Source organism: Elgaria multicarinata, chromosome 1 (genome assembly GCF_023053635.1).
Source record: "Elgaria multicarinata webbii isolate HBS135686 ecotype San Diego chromosome 1, rElgMul1.1.pri, whole genome shotgun sequence".
Taxonomy (NCBI): Eukaryota; Metazoa; Chordata; class Lepidosauria; order Squamata; family Anguidae; genus Elgaria; species Elgaria multicarinata.
This window is the reverse complement of record NC_086171.1, coordinates 102752610-102766937: the sequence shown is the minus strand read 5'-3', so window position 1 is coordinate 102766937 and position 14328 is coordinate 102752610. Positions and strand designations below refer to the sequence as shown.

Sequence of the window (14328 nt, the reverse complement as noted above, 5' to 3'; positions counted from 1 at the left end):
CTCTTACGCTGGCCCCAATCTATCTGGCCCAGATGTAGAAGGGCTCTTTGTTGACCTCTGTGACATTTTTCTGCCTTCTCCCTAATTCTTTCCCCTATAACAACAACATTTAACAGCCTGAATGGGAGGGGGGGAATGAGAAAACTCTTTGATATCCATTCATGCAGTGAGTTTGGCAACAACTTTGCAAGGTATGCATGTAGTAGCTTCACCCCCACATTATGGGCTGAGAAAAGTCATGAGTAGCTTAGGTGAAATCTGAATGGAAAACTTCCTGCCTCTTACTAGCAGGTCCAGAGTGTGGAATTTCATCAGAAATCCCCACCCCCACTCCTCTTGCCCACCTCAATGCTGATGAAAATCCCTCTGGCACACCTGCTATTGTTGTTTTAAAGAAAGGACACAGCAGCAATGAATGCACTTACTGCCCCAAGTATATTTGGATAGGGACCTCACACTAAAAACCAAATCCATCCTTTTCATGTGGGTTTAGGAATACAGATTAGTTACTTAGTTACCACTTCACACAATTTAAAATATTTACAGTCCAGAAAGATAACAAGTTGTGAATATGTTCTTTCTCACCCACAGTATCAATGCGCGTTTGGGGGTGAAGTAAACAAACTTTTCCAATAGACCCCAGAGCGATGCCTTTAGCAGTAGCTCGTTCAGCAAACGTTAGCCAGCAAAAATACTTCTCTCCATGCTGCAAAAAAGCTCTATATGTTCCTTTGTGCGGAATAGGCTTCTGTTAAAGACACAAGAATACGCTAGGCAGACTTGTTCTTTTCTGGTCAGTTGGCAATCCTAGCTAAAACGGATTCTGGTTCACGTTGAGTGTTGCCGTAAATATGGAACCTGGCATGGGAGGGAGCTGAGGTCACTGAATGCAAAGCACAGGGGGAGGAGAGTGTTTATGTGGCATTAGATTTTGGGGTGGAGGGGGAAAACCAGCTCAGCCACAGTCTTATTGAACAAGGTGGGGTCTCTCCGCTTCAGTAGAAATATCATCGCAAGAACTTACACTGCAAGGCTGCTGCAAGACTAAGCTACCAGCCCTAGGCACACTCTCACAGGGTTACATTCGTCCTACTGAACTTGGTGACTTACTTCCAAGTAAATGTGGCTAGGATGGGGCCACAGCTTGAAGGGCTACACAAATGCAAGGGGGAAAGGTGCCCAGGGTGGTGGGAAGGGGACAGCGTGTCATGCTATCAGGGCCCGGCAGGCTGACCCCCCCCTCCCTTTCCACCTTTCCTCTTGTTTGTGTGCATGGGAGCATCCAGCCTCCTGGGCCTCCATACAGTGACGGTTGGCTCCACAGCGAATCGCTGGCACCTCCTGAGAGAGGGATGGAGGGAGCTGGGTGACGCAGAAAACTAGCTGATTACTTTGCCCTCTGGCAATGCTCCGTAAACATCATGTTATGAAGGCAATGGCGTTCCTTAGAGGCGTTCCTAAAAGGTGCAGCTAGAGAATGCCAGGTCATCAAAATACCAGCAGCCTGCATCGGGGAATATTGAGGCTGGCTGGCCACGCCTTGGTCCTTCCCAGGCTGATCGCTGCCTGCAGAGTGTGCCAAGGAGTTAAATTCAGGTGCCTGAGAAAAGGTAGCGAAGGGCTCACAGACATCATCAATATTCCGAATGATGTTTGCAACCTATCCTTCTTCCACGGAGCTCGGGGGTGGGGGGTGTACATGCTTTCCCTACCCCTATTTTATCCTCACAACAACCCTGTGAGGATAGGGCTGCAAGATGGCATAACCTTCCTAACGAAGTAGGGATTTAATCCAGAGACTCTCTAGTCCAAAATTCTAAGGCAGACCTCCCCAATCTGCTGCTGGTTGGGGGATGCTGGGAGTTGTAGTCCAACACATCTGCAGGTCAGCAGGTTGCTGGGCTAATGACTCCATCACAGTAGCTCCATCCCATTTGGGCAGACCAGCCATTTAAGGCAGGCAAGGGAGGACACACACACAGAGACACACTTCAGACCCCATACGGTCATTCTTCAGGAGCATCAATATTTCTATCAACTCAGTGGCTGTTGTTAAAACAACATGTGGTTCGACAGCCCACCTCAACCCATGGTCTCAACACGTAGTTGACCATGAAACTATAGTTAGCACTGCACCCCCTGCAACATATCACAGATAGAAAGAGAGACGTGCTTTGGTAATGCCCCTGTTGTCTTGCCGAGGAACGTTGCCTTCCTGCCCTATCTCCCATTGCAGATTTGGGGGCCTGCTTTTGTTTTATTCGACAGTGTCCTGTGCCTTCCACGGATATAAAAGCCACAACAGCTCTGGCTCTTTTGGTAAAAGATATAGCAGAAACCCCCAGTTGTCCTATTGTATATTATTAGCCATTGAAAAACCACTTTTGCAGACACAGGGTGTGTGGACGCAGACAAGCTGGAGCGTGTTCAGAGGAGGGCAACCAGGATGATCAGGGGTCTGGAAACAAAGCCCTATGAAGAGAGACTGAAAGAACTGGGCATGTTTAGCCTGGAGAAGAGAAGATGGAGGGGAGACATGAGAGCACTCTTCAAATACTTGAAAGGTTGTCACACAGAGGAGGGCCAGGATCTCTTCTCCATCCTCCCAGAGTGCAGGACATGGAATAACGGGCTCAAGTTAAAGGAAGCCAGATTCCAGCTGGACATCAGGAAAAACTTCCTAACTGTTAGAGCAGTGCGACAATCGAATCAGTTACCTAGGGAGGTTGTGGGCTCTCCCACACTAGAGGCCTTCAAGAGGAAGCTAGACAACCATCTGTCAGGGATGCTTTAGGGCGGATTCCTGCATTGAGCAGGGGATTGGACTTGATGGCCCCTTCCAACTCTGCTATTCTATGATTCTATAAAATGGCCAACCGTGCACTTCATGAACCCTTCTCATGCAGGTATTTCCCTATGATGTGAGCGCTAGATACAAGATGCATCCATCCATCCACCCGTCCCACTCAGAGGTTAAACGTCTAGACCAGTGGTAGGCAACATGTGGCTCTCTGGATCTTTTGGCCTACAACTCCCATCATCTTCACCATAGGCTATCTTGGCTAGGGCAGATGGGGTGTCATAGGCCAAAACATCTGGACAAAATACTAGCAACTCATCCTAACAAAATTTTAAGAAGGCATTCTGTAAAAGCAGGGGCAGGGTGCTGTTCCAGCCCTGGGGTGAGATTGCCTCTTGGGACACTTCCTTGGAGCCAGATAATGTCAGGGGCCAGGCCCCTCCCTCCTGAAGCTCTGCCCCTGCCCCTGCCTCAAGCCCTAACCCAGACAGAATCTGAGTCCTTTTTTTTCCATGCACAGAGAGGCTAAAAGGGCGAAAATCAAGAACAGAGGGCCAAAGAGGAACAGTGATTTTTCAGGGACAAATAGCAGAAAATAGAGGCAAGTTGGAGGGTATAGCAGTGGTGCATATGGAACGAGAACATTTCCATAGCTACTGCAAACAATTGGGGAGAAAAGGGAATTTGTACCAAACAGGAGAGGGAAGGGAGCCTGTGTGCTGGGTCTTATGTGATAAACCATGGTTTGTAAAGAACCAGTGCTTTGCTCTCCCCAGGGCTATACTGCTACATGAGTTCTTAATTTTTCAGCTAAACTTAGTAAAACAATAGGTGAGCCAAGGTTTGCTCAGAATCTACCTCCTAACCCAGAATTTGGATTGCAAAAAAACTTTGCTCAAGTTTCTAGCCCTCATACTTGCAGACTAAACAAAGTGCCTCAAAAGGCTCCAGTTCTCAATCATATTCCTCACATCTATGAAACCCTGATTAGGACTTACATATATTTATTTATCCCTTTACCACTCTTCTGCTCTTTGCTGTTAAAAGTTATCAGAGAGGTAGGATTCAAAACTAGCACATCTTAATGCAAAAATAAAGTTCCCTTTATTTATGATTTGAGTGTAGACTACTATAGGCCATAACATAAATGGTCACTGAACATTTAGCTCTTCCTTGTCCCTCTCCACTTGTGTATATTTCATATACTGAAGGCACAAAATCCCACAGCAGATTCTACGAAGCGAGCTCTATTGCCATAAGTAGGAGTTCTCTTGCACTGTTCCTATTCAGTCCAATGGGTCATGAATTCCCAAGTGGATTGGGTCCCAAAGTCTACAACATTGTGTGTGTGTGCGCGCGCATGCGCGTGCACACATGTGCATAACTGAAAATCTAACATGTTGTTGTTTTGACATCTTGAGCTGTCATGGTCATTCAACCTGACTGTGATTTTTAGACACTCTTGCACTATTATTATCCAGATTACACCTTTCACAACTGAGGAGCCAGACTATTTAAGACTGCTAAGAAACTTGATGCTTTAAAGAAAAGCCTGCTAGTTCTACACTTTAGTCACTGATCCCACACGCTGATCAGGAGTGGACAATCTGTGGCCTTTCTGATGTTGTTGTACTTATTAGAATGTAAGCCTATGCGGCAGGGTCTTGCTATTTACTGTTTTACTCTGTACAGCACCATGTACATTGATGGTGCTATATAAAATAATAATAATAATAATAATAATAATAATAATAATAATAATAATAATACAAATCCCACCATCCCTAACTGTGCTGGCTGGCATTGCTGGGAGTTGGACTGCCACAGGTTGCGCACCCTTGCTCAACGTTACCATGGTTATAAACATGTTATCAACAACCATATATTCTAGCTAAGCGATTGATTTGTTAATGTATCTGAACTTTTGCTGGACGTGGCTCCCCACCTCTTGAAACCTAAAATTATACCCATTTGGTCCTTGTATCAAGAGATAATTACAATATTATCTCTAAGTAAGAGTAGTACTAGAGATAATAGATCTAAGCAATAATCTGTCAGCGAGACATTACTGTACTTTTCCCTAAATCTCTGATAGCAGAAGCATTCCCTGAAGCACTCCCCGCCCCCCGAATTTAAACTGTAAGTCAATTCTGTGCCTGAAAAAATGTGCTTTGGAGTGTGTAAAAATGATCCACTCACACCAAAATAGAACATGTTATTGTCTGAGTCACTTTTTGAGAACCGCCCATCACCCTCAGCATCATCAACATCATCAACAACATCATCATCTAAATGTGTCTCCTGATTGGAGGGAGGCAAGCCCAGAACAGTGACTCCTATAGACACACAACAGGCAGCCTCCTCTGAGCCAGGGTAGGTTGTGAGTGGGAAGAGATAATTGCTGCATCTCTGGATCAGATCCAATCAGACTCAATGCAGAAATGTGGCAGAATTGTCCGTCCCCAAGATAAACTTTGATTAGGAGCAATGAACTAGGCCAAGCTGCAGCAGGCAGCTTCCTTTGTGGATAGTTAATTTGTGCTCTGAGGAGCTGTCCATTATTGAATTTATTTATCTTACATGGCCTCCTCTTGCTCCTGTTGCAGCACAATCGTGTGCTGCAAGGCAACCAGTCTGGGAATTATTGATTTCGTGGCATCATCAGATGCAAAGGAGGATGGGGCTCTTGTACCTTTTCCTGTGTGGAAGTAGGAACCACTTGCCACTGGCCTGGTTCAGCCAACACGCTAAACCAGTGGTTCCCAAACTTGTTCAGGTAACCGCCCCCTTGGTTCCACAAACTCATGCCCAGTGCCCCCTACCCTACACTATAAAAATCATTATTCAGAATAGCGGTTTTCAACAACCCACTAAGGAAGATAATAACAATAAAATTCAAAACAGTAACAATTAATTGGATATTTTTTTCAAAATCCAAAGCAGCCACCGCAGGCTTGCCAAAGGAGGGAGGGAAAAGAGAGTGAACGCCTCGGTTTTGCAGCCGGCGTGGCGGGGCACACCAAGCAGGGTATGTCTCTTCATTAGCATTTTGGTGCTTTTGAAACATTTCAATTCACTGTTAAAAGGAATCTTCTTAAACAGTATTAATACATGTGTGGATTCTTCCCCTATATGGCTTGGGACCAAACTACCTTCTCCCATAAAAATGACCCTGGGTTTTAAGACCTTCTGGAGAGGCGCTTCTCGGAAAAGACCACCTCGAGCGCCCCCCTGCCGCCCTTTTGCCTCTTAGTGCCCCCCCTTCCGCCCCCTTGCCTCTTAACGCCCCCCCTATGCAATCCCACTGCCCCCAAGGGGACAGTACCACCCCCTTTGGGAACCACTGCGCTAAACTATGCTGCTTAACCACAAAATGGTTAAGGGACCTTAATGCATTCCCTTAACCATTTTGTGGTTAAGCAGCATGGTTTAGCGCATTATCTGAACCAGGCCACTCAAGGGTAAGAGGATCCTCATCTTCCAGAAATTCTTCTACTACATGACTATTATCAGCATAGGAGGCTTCTCCTCTTTTGCTTTGGGCTCTCCTTCTGCTGCTTCTAATGCTGTGATGGACAAAGTGAGAACCACACAGCACATTTGGCAGATGGAACATTTGTCCCAGGTCCTGAATCAGCTGGCAGCTTTCAAGCCAGGATGGCAGGAGGAGCAGTAAGAAGCCAAAGGGGAGAACGGGCCAGAGAAAGAGCACTGAACTGAATGCATGCATGCATTAATAGATATCTGTGGGCGGGTCATGGAAAAGATGGGGTGCATATTTGGATGATGAAATTACACTGGCCAATCCTATGTAATTTGGAAAAAGATGGCAACTGCTCTTGGATAATCCAATGCTTTTGTGCACAAGACTACATTCAACAATGTGCAAGGAAATCCTGGCTCAAACAGAGAGGCTCCACTCTCGCATCTTACACTGTCCCCAGAACCATCAAGGCAGCTGCATTCTTGCCCTAACTACACATATCTAAGATGAATAATTACCTTCCCGCACTGTTAATACACAAGGGTCTTATGAGCCTGCAGTTGTTTATCCACAAAATAACCCTATGAAATAGCCAGTTAAAGAATGAATATTACATTCCTACAAATGGAGAAGTGGGTTGAGAGAAAGAGAGGGTGGGGGTGATTTGTTCCTGGCCATGGCAAGATTTAGACCCAGCTCTTCTGTCTTCAAATGTAACACCCTGACCATTTTAACAATACAAAACTGACAGTTATTTAGAAAGACTAAACTGAAGAAGGTTTACCATTTATTTTATCAAATCACCACACACACACACACACACACACACCCCTATATTAAAGGTCCAAGCCTAAAATTATCTTTGCTATTGCATACCCCTATACTGATGCATATGTGGTTCACACTGCCGGAATCTATTTCGATCTCTGATCTCCATCTCAGATTGCCTCCCCCCTGTGCCTTTAGCAGGCAGAAATTCAGCAGCTGAACCATTCCCCCATCACGCCATCTCCGTGCTGAGAAAGCAAAACCTGTTGAATTTCTGCCAGTCGTGAAGCTCTTCAAGAGCTCTGCCAGAAAGCAAGGAGGCAAACCTTCCTCCATCTCTTTCTTGCACTGTCTGCCACACACGTCTACTCTCAGCTAGCCAAAGGAGCAGGCAGCTGAAACGTCTCCCTGACGTTCACCAACGCCTTACATTTCTCAGTCACAGGGTGCTGGAGCTCCTGCTTTGAGAAATCCTGGCTTACAGGGCATTTAAACTCCTTGCCCTCTACTTGCAACAACAAAGAAGAACTTTATAACCACCCACCTCTTCTTGTTTCTATTAAGTACATACTTAACAGAACACATGGATTGAACGGAGGGAAAACCATCACTCATGCTTTACAAGGATCTAATGAATTAATTGAAAACATCCTTTGGAGCTGACTAGATCTATGTCATTACGTATGCCGCCCTGAGATCTTAATGATATAGGGCGGGATCCAAATGTTTTAATTAAATAAATAAATGTGTAACTTTATTGTCCTTTCTCATTCCTCCTCTCCAAGAGAGGATGGAAGGAAGCAATCCACATTCTGATTAAGTCAACTGCAGGGCTCTGGTTTTAACAGGTCTGGGTTACATTTGAAAACATGTCCACTTGGGACCACTTCACCAATTACATTTTTAGATGTCAACCTAAGTTGTGCTTAGCGGGCATCTAAAGTGTGGTTGCATCAAGCAAATATATCATACAGGTACATTCATCAGGGAGATGTTACTGAAAACCTGGATTTCCCTCTTCATATGGTGTAAAATGATCCTCACCTGAAGTGAAATACGAATTCCTGGCATCCCAAATAAGAAAAGGACTTCCATGGAGTCCAACAAAATGCCCTGCCAAACACGATATCAAATATTAGCCTCCAAATAGATATTTCCCTATAATCCCCAAAAGTTCCTGATTACATTTTGATATCGATAATTTACTGACACAGAACAGTTCATTTCCAAAACATAATATTTTCAAAATTAAAAAATCCTGGATAACAACCTTGTTGCTCTCTTACTCTTTTCCCACCAACTATATAGGGCTAGTGTGTAGATAACCTCCAATGTCAGGTATAAATTCAGTATATGTTATAAAATATATGCATTTCCAAAGGGCTGCAGCCAAATTGTTTACAAACTATGCTCAATGCTGCTCCACAGAATTAATTATGACTATTTTCTCCACGTTGTGGCTGTCAGAAGGCTGCCATCCGGAGGGTTACAGAAGCCTTCTGAGATGAGAGCCAGGATTCTGCCCCAACAAGGTGTCTGATCGCCTCGCGTGCTAGTCCTGGGATTCAAGGGTTGGTTGTATTTGTAAACTGCAAAGGTTTTGCCTTTTTTACGCCACCAGTCACACGGAGGGCTGCATATGAGAATGGCAGATGGTGATTTAAAGTGGAAGCAGAGGTTTGAATGGTTCCCAATTGTGCAGTCAGCAAAATGCATTGCAGGTTTGGTGGATGGGATGTTAGGTCCCTGTCTTCTGAGTTAGAAAGGGGTGGTTACCTGGTAATTGAGGGGGGCTGCAGCCCCCAAATTTAAAATGTGGAACTTTAAGACTGCATATTCCTCATGGACTGCCAATAGCCAATTTCCCCCATCCCCACCCAACAGCCGTAGTGAGAAACTTCATTTCATTTAGCCGAACTCCCACTGTGATCTGTTTGGGAGCAGGACCCTCACGACCACCAAGGGCTGCCAGCCTGGAAATCACATCCAGGAGCTGAGTGGCCCTTACCCCCATCATCCCAGGTAGAAAGGGAGGGGCTGCACTTACTTTGTGTGGTGAGGGAAATTCGCGCTGCACACGCTCACAAGAACTCTTTACGTTTACACGTTTCACAGCCGAGCCGTCACATTTCGGTTTGAAGCCCTGTTCGGAATTAAGTCCTGCTCACTGCCTGCTTGGCTTGAGCCTTCGCTAGGCAAGCGCACAGTCTTCAAACTGAGGACGGCTCAAGCGTTTACAGGGTGGAGCCACAAATACACACAGATCCCCTCGGAGGGCTGGTCTAAACTTGCCTCCCTCCACCCGCGACAGTGTAAAACGGACACTGCGAAGATAGGAAAGGTTTGGGATGGATGAATGCCAGCTAATCAGTCGCAGCAACTAACGACAGACTCACTCAACCTGCACGTTACCCATCATGTCCCTGCTAACTGGGGCCCAGGCCCCACCAAGTCTGTATCCACAGTCTGCCTTGAAAGGACTCCGAGACCATAGCGATGTCACTGGATGAGAGCCCAGCATCCCCACCTTAGTGTTAAGGTACTCTCCATCAGATCTCCCCTGTAGCACTCAACTCCCTGCCTGATGTGTGGCATCGCCAGGCACTGCGCATGGCATGCCCCGACAATTTCACCAAATGTGACTCTACCCCCCGCCCCCGCTCTGGCCCCCAGTTAGTGCTCCCTTCACCAGCAGCAACAGGCACGCTGCTCGGGTTCGCATTAGGGAGCCAACTCGGACCGGCGACAGAGAGCAGGCTGCCTTGGCCATGGCCAGAGGGCAGCTGCCAATGAGAGCGAGCAGGAACTTTGGACACTTACCTCCCCCCAACGCTCTAGGAACGGGGGCGACGGCTGCCACCGCGGAGAAGGGTACAGATGGGCCACTGCGAGCAACTAACTCCACTTAGCAATCCAGAGGCGGCCGCGGCGCTCTTCCCGGGAACCCTGGGCGCCCGTGCCCCTGGCTCTTCTTAAGGCCTCCCTGGAGAAGTTCCCTGCGCCGGGTGGACGGAGAAATGGTGTCCCTGGACCGGTGCCACTTTGGGTCCTCGCCTGCCCGGGCTCCACCACCGTGCCATCTGCCGCTCCGCTGGATGGACGCTGCCCGCCACCATCCTTACTGGCACGGAGGCTGGGGCCGAGGGCGGGAGGGGGGGCAGGTAGAGGGAAGAAACCGCCCTGCCTCTTGCAGAGGGAGGGAGGGAGAGGCCGGGGGGGGGGGTTGGATCTAGAGGCAAAGGCAACGCAGCTCCTTCTCGTGCCCTACCTGCTGCCGTTTCCCTTCAAGCCCAGCCGTCTCAGGGGCAGCCCGTTTCCTCAGGACCGAGGGCAGGATCCGAGCGGAGAAGGGAGCCACCTGGGCGGGCATGGTCCACCCTCCGCACGGGCAAGGGCGCCGCGTTCCTTGCCCTTGGGCTAGCGTGGATGCCCAGCGCCCGGCGAGACGAGCGCCCGAGCCGCGTGGCGACCCTCCCGTGCCATGCGGGGGGCTGGAAGCCGGGCGCCGCGCGTTCCTCGCCCTGGTGCCGCCCGGGGCTGCCCAGCAGCGTCGCTCCGGCTCCCGACCTCAGGCAGCGTCACCTGCCGGTCCACTCGCGGAAAGTGCCTGGCAGACAACGCCGCGCCGCGCCGCGCCGCCCTCCCGTGCCAGCCTCTTTGGGGCGCCGGCATGCAGATCCCTCCGCCAATGGCAGCCTGGCTCCGGCTCCCTGCGAGCGCGTGATTGGCCCAGAAGCCTGGCCCAGGCGGCGGGGGCGGGGTCTCGGCTGTGGCTCTGGCCAAGAGGCGAAGCTGCGCTCCCCCCCCCCCCCACCCCGGTCTTGCCGCCTGCCGCCTTGCTTTGCTCGGGAGTGGCTGGGTCCGGGTTCAGGAGCGAAGGAGGGCGGCCCGGGGCTGTGCAGAGCGCAAGGGCTGCGCGGGGAAACTCGGGCAGGCGAAGGCGAAAGCGCAGAGGGAGCGGGGGGAGGCCAGTGGAGGCGGGGGGGCTCCGATGTCGGCGAGGCTGTGAATCCACCCTGGGTTTCTGTCAGGGTCAGAACCAGCCAGAACTCTAAAAGGAGCGATCCCAGGTGCGAATCCCGCGCTCCAAGCGCCAGCCTCTCCACGGGGGGCGAAGGACGAGCCGCGGGGGGCTGCAGTCGATCGCGGCTTGCTTTGCAACCTCTTGGCTCCTGAAATATTTAAAACGGAGTTTGGCTTTGGACATGAGCCCGGAGTCCAGAGCAGGCCGGCGAGGAAAGGACACAGCAGCCAGACGGCCAGATCTTTGCGGAGAGACGCGGGGAGGGGGGGGGGGGCGTGGAGGGAGGTTGAGAAGCCGTCGAAGCGGCGAGCTCTCCCGAGGGAAAGCAGGGCAGCCTGGGTGCGGGGCTCGATCCGGACTTCCTATTCAGAGTTATTCTGGATATGGCCTTGCTGCTCCTCTTTGCAGGGGGCCCGATGGCACACCTACATCTCCTCCCCATCAAGCAAATTCAAACACACTCTGTCTTTCTCTCAGGCAGGCAGGCAGACATCCTCTCTCTCTCTCTCTCTCTCTCTCTCTCTCTCTCTCTCTCTCACACACACACACACACACACACACACACACACACACACGACACAATCCAGCCAAATGTACATTGCAAAACATGCCCAACTCTCTCATGAAGTTTAAGGGCGGCTTAGAAGGGGTTAACTCTGACTGGATCGTGCCCTCTCTGTCACAAACTCACGCCCCATTCTTTCTAAGATGCTTTCTGGTTAGGTCTCTTCAACTTGTGGTAGTTTAGGGTTTTAATTGTGAACTGCCCAGAGTCTCTCGGCTATCGGGCAGTTTAAAAATGTAATAAATACATAAACCCAAGGTGGCACATGCACTACCAAAAATATCTACGTTCAACAGGCAAATCCCTGGCAAGGTTCCTTGGACTTGGTCCTGATGTGGCATGGTGGCAAAATGTCTGAATTGTGGCTCAGGAAGTCCCTGATTCAAATATACCTTCTGCTATGAACTTACTAGGTAGAGAGGGCCTTAGACATGATACTCTCCGTCACACTCAGGCCATAGCTAGACCTAAGGTTTATCCCAGGATTGTCCTGGGGTCAAACCTGTTCATCTAAGTGCCACACAGGGCATCCAACGCTCAGGCAGGGACAAACCCAGGATGATCCTGGGATAAACCTTAGGTCTAGCTACGGCCTCAGTCCCCCATTAGACCAGGTGATATATGTGAAGTGCTTTGAACCCTCTAAAAACACTATATAAATGCTAAAATGTAAAGTGTGATCATCAGCCTCTCCCTATTTAGCAATACCTTCTACTGTATCAACCCTTTCTGCCTGCACTGCATCCAATGAAGCTTCCCTACCTCCTCTTATACATTGATTAAACAAATTCGTAGAGGGTAAGGCTATCAGTGGCTACTAGCCATGCTGCTAGATATCACCTCTGTGCATACATCTGTCCAGGTATTTAATGAAGAATTGGAGTCCCTGCCACCTCCTCACATGTGTTTGTTCAATGCTGGCACTGAATGGCTGAAAAAGGCTGTAATACCAAAGCACAGTCAAAGCTTCATCCCACGTATCTGCTTGTAGTTGTTGTTGTTTTTGCTACCGGGCGACAGCGATCCTTTGCATACCAGGAAGTGAGTTTAAGGGGGGAAATGTAAAAAAATCATTAAAAATCAACAGATGACCCAATTCAATTCAAATTTGGTATGCTTAAAGCTCTCCCTAATATCTATTACTGTGCCAATTTTGGCGTCTTTATCTTTAAAGCTTACGCAGCTGTAAGGATTTCTTTAAAATCCTGCTCCTGCGCCCCAGCGGCAGCTCAGAAGATACGCTCAAAAAGTAGGGGCTAAATACGGTGAATCTTTTGGCTTTATTGCACAATTAAGGCAGGATGCATGGGAGCACTTCACAATCAAAGCAGATTGTAAGGTGGAAAACTTCTGAGTCCTTTGCATGCAATTCACAGTGATTGCACAGTATAACCCTGGTGTGATAAAGCCATCAGTAACATTCACTGTTCGTAATATCAGTATACTCATACTGACATCCTGTTTCTACCACACATATTGGGATCAGCTTTACATATATGCATGCACACGGTACTCACTTCCTGCATGTACGCACACAGGCACACATAATTCACACAAGTATCTGCAAACTGGCACATATTCATGCAAAATGGGTTTTCACACAGTCACACTTCAGTCCCTTTCTCTCCTCCCACCTCTAAACTAACAGACTAACCACAAAGCTTCTTTGGGGGAAGAAGCCAGAAAGGATGTAAACTTTACAGAACTCTGTTGCCCCCATCCACCACCACCACCACTTCCATTTCCTTATTTCCAACCTCTGGGAGCTGCTGATCTCCGACATCAGTAAAATACAGAGGGATCGAAGCATTTATGCCTGGCTAAGACATACTTCACAGGTGATGATTTGGTGCAATGGAGAGGAGGGTGGAGGATAAAGGGTATACAAAATGGGATTGTTTCTTCAGCAAAGATGAAAAAATAGAATTTTTGCAGGTAGCAGACAGCTCTTTAATTGGGGGAAATCATAAGCCTTGTTTTATGGTGGAGGAAGAGAAGTTTTACTAGTGGGAAAACCCAGCCTAGTTCCCAAATTAGTATTTCCTATATTAATTCAATCCTTTAATTTTTGAAGGGGATTTTCAAGGCTTTGCTTCCCTGCACTTCTAAATAGCAACATCCTATGGGGAGAGCGAGCAAGCAACAAACCAGGAGGAGAGGCATGGTGGTGGATTGGTTACATTATACGTTGGGTTATGCAAATAAGAAATACCCACGGTTGCTTTAGAAGCTGTTCATTCAAACTTTATCTATTATTATACTTGCATCCCCCGACCTCTAAGGAACTCTGGACAGTGTAGGTCTTTTTCCCTTCCCTTACAGCCATCTTGTGAGGTGTATTAAACAGTGTGGGGTAGTGGGGAGAGAGCAACAGGCCCTGGTCACCACTGCACCTCATGGAAAAAGCAGGGATCTTTCACCCAGGCTTCCCATTCAGGTCCGCTGGTCTACCTACTACACCACACTAGCTTTTAATAATTTGAATCACCAACCCTTGCTCACCCAGGCAGGGATAAAGCCCATGCCTTTGGTCGCAGGGAGACCTAAATGAGCTGGGAAGCATTGCAGAAGAGCCAGAACATAAATGCAGGTTGCCTAATATGTTTAACAGTATTTAATTCAGTTACATCTTTTTGAACAATTGTGCAGAATACTGCCTTGGTGCTTTTCCTAACGTATCAATAAGT

At 48.3% G+C, this 14328-nt stretch overlaps 1 protein-coding gene across 1 annotated transcript in view; it reads right to left on the bottom strand.

Annotated features, from left to right (window-relative positions):
• The window catches only part of BRINP2 (BMP/retinoic acid inducible neural specific 2), a 135321-nt gene extending 125394 nt beyond the window's left edge, over window positions 1–9927 (bottom strand). The window contains exon 1 of the mRNA XM_063134068.1: window positions 9873–9927. The gene's annotated coding sequence lies outside the window, so the exon portion shown is untranslated. The remainder of the gene's footprint in view (window positions 1–9872) is intronic.
• Window positions 9928–14328: the final 4401 nt, after the last annotated feature.